The sequence below is a fragment of the Vespula pensylvanica genome, chromosome 2 (genome assembly GCF_014466175.1).
Source record: "Vespula pensylvanica isolate Volc-1 chromosome 2, ASM1446617v1, whole genome shotgun sequence".
NCBI lineage: Eukaryota > Metazoa > Arthropoda > Insecta > Hymenoptera > Vespidae > Vespula > Vespula pensylvanica.
Genome location: NC_057686.1, coordinates 7,172,371 through 7,174,870, shown reverse-complemented (window position 1 = coordinate 7,174,870; position 2,500 = coordinate 7,172,371). Strand labels below are relative to the sequence as shown.

The 2,500-nt window shown below is 36.0% G+C and overlaps 1 protein-coding gene and 1 long non-coding RNA gene across 5 annotated transcripts in view; one reads left to right on the top strand and one right to left on the bottom strand.

The window, feature by feature from the left end:
* Nucleotides 1-2,500, bottom strand: part of LOC122627361 — a 193,621-nt gene that overhangs the window by 182,021 nt on the left and 9,100 nt on the right. For all 4 annotated transcript variants that reach the window (XR_006326837.1, XR_006326835.1, XR_006326838.1 and 1 more), the window contains exon 2: nt 1,945-2,110. This is a non-coding gene — a long non-coding RNA (uncharacterized LOC122627361). The remainder of the gene's footprint in view (nt 1-1,944; nt 2,111-2,500) is intronic.
* The window catches only part of LOC122627349 (disintegrin and metalloproteinase domain-containing protein 10-like), a 137,137-nt gene that overhangs the window by 127,018 nt on the left and 7,619 nt on the right, over nt 1-2,500 (top strand). The window lies entirely within an intron of this gene.

Here is a 2,500-nt window from a genome sequence, read left to right as displayed (position 1 = left end):
ATACGGAGGATCGTGTCTCCGTCTGCATATCTACGAAAGGAAATACGATTGGAGAATGGATATAGAGGAATGAGAGGTAAACGAATGTGGAAAATCCAACAAGAGGAAAACATCCGTTGGTTGGAACGAGATAAAAGAGGATCTCGGAGACAGACGAAGAAGGGAAAAAAAAAAGAGGGAAAGAGAAAAAGGAAGATGAAAAGGAAGAAGAAGAAGAAGAAGAAGAAGAGAGGAGAAGAAAATCGAATTTAACTCAAAAGAGAGAGAGAGAGAAAGAGAGAGAGAGAGAGAGAGAGAGAGAGAGAAAGCAGGAACTCGATGCATTAGGTGCATCGTGAGAGTCTGAAGAAAAGTGCCGGATGCAAAACACGCAAAGATCCGTTGGAACGCAAGGACGTAGACGAATGAACGGGTTCCCCCTTTCGAGACAGCCTTCTTTCGCTAAAGAAACAGAAAAAGAGAAAGGGAGAAACGATTCTTTCCTCCGCATTCTTTTCTCTCGAAGGTGGCTGAAAGAATGCCGGAAAAAGGCGCGAGGTGCTTTATATTTCGGCAGTTACGCTTCACGATCTACGACTTTCCTAACTTCTCTATCCCTTTTTATTTTTATTTTTATTTATTTTTGTTCTTTTTCTATTTAGCAATCCGCCGCTCAGTTGGAATCCATATCTGAATATAAATATCTCGCGTGTCTTATTGATTAACGAAAAACGATAACAAACGAAAAGATATTGAATTAGAAAATCCAATAAATCTTAAATTGATTTGATTAGATACGATCTAACGATTTATATTCCAGGTATCAATGCAGATATTGTTGAAATATTTATATCGATAATTCGTTATATAGTTCGTCATTCTTAATGTATCAATGAAAATGGAATTAGAAAAAGAGGAAGAAAAGGTCTTACTTTAGGAAAATATTTCTGAATTTTCATTTTAGTATAAGAAATTATCGGTAAAATTCCACGAACATGAAATTAACTCATCGACTTATTTCAAGAATTCTTGAGGTTGACGATCCATGAATGACGGACCGAACGTTTCTATATGCTATATCGTCGTACCGCATGTCCTCCTTACGATCCCCCATACACACCACACTGTCTCCTGTATTGAAATTCGATAAATTGATTCGTCCCACTATCTCCTGTTATTGCGTTCCGTCCAGCGTGAGAACGAAATTGAGATCGGTTGGAAGTCAGAATACGACTACGACGACTACGACGACGACTACGACGACGACTACGACGATGACGACGAAGGCGAAATCGCGTTCTTTATTCCATTCTCCCTTCCGAATACTTTCTAGCTATGGGTCAAACTCTCTTATGTATATATTCATGTATGCGTGTCTGTATATACATACATCTATGGATGTTTTACATACACCTACAAACATTTTACGAGTCGATGGAAAAAGCTCGGACCGTAGCCACTTATTTCTTCGCTCTTTACACATCGATATTGAGCTTCGATTTGACCCACGAATTCTCATATGTACTTTTCGATTTCCTACGAGGATGTCTCTCTCTCTCTCTCTCTCTCTCTCTCTCTCTCTCTCTCACTCTCTTTTTCCTTTTCTCTTTCCCTCTTTCTCTCTTTCTATTTTTAGTACTCGTTCGCACGCAAAATTGACTTGATTTTTATACAGGAAATTCGACCGGCATTTGACATTTAAAATTGTGCAAGAATTCAGCCGTGAAAAGTCATACGATAACGATACATTTATATTACTTTTACCTATTTTTCATCTAATATATATTATATATATATATATATATATCGTATATCGACTTGTTCTACTAGCATTTACCAGTCTCCCTTCTCCCTTTCTTAAACATTCCACCAAACCGACGCGAAGAGCTTTCAAAGCTTCATGCACGATGAATATATGAGAGATCGTTGTATAATAAAAACTCTATGTAACGTTCTCAAACTCACAATTAGTCCAACCACAGCCTCCTGGTAGTCTCCTTTGAAAGCATCCTTTTCAAATCCGAATTTTCTGTTTGCTCTCATTAACGAAGTTCCACAAAGCTTTGTCGACTAAAAAAGCGATGTACCGTGATGTTCCGACATATCTCCCACGCGCACGATGAGGGTTTATCTGAAAGAAAATTTGAATATGAATTGTATGTATATATATATATATATATATATATATATATATATATATATATTGTTTCCTGGATAAACTTGGAAAATGAAAAAAATAATCGTTTACAATGAAAACGTAAAATGTTCATGAGTCAAAAGCTAAATATCAAACAAACTTTTTATTCCTCGTATCGAAAGTACAATATTTTCTATCCAAATATAGTAATCAAATATTTCAATGAACTATTTAATTTCCGTACTTATCTAATCAAAAAATTCCTTCATATATGAAGAGTAAATTTCTATAAATTAAATATCATATGTACACACACACACACACACACACACACACACACACACACACACACACCAAAAATACAAATAACGATAACTTTCAAGC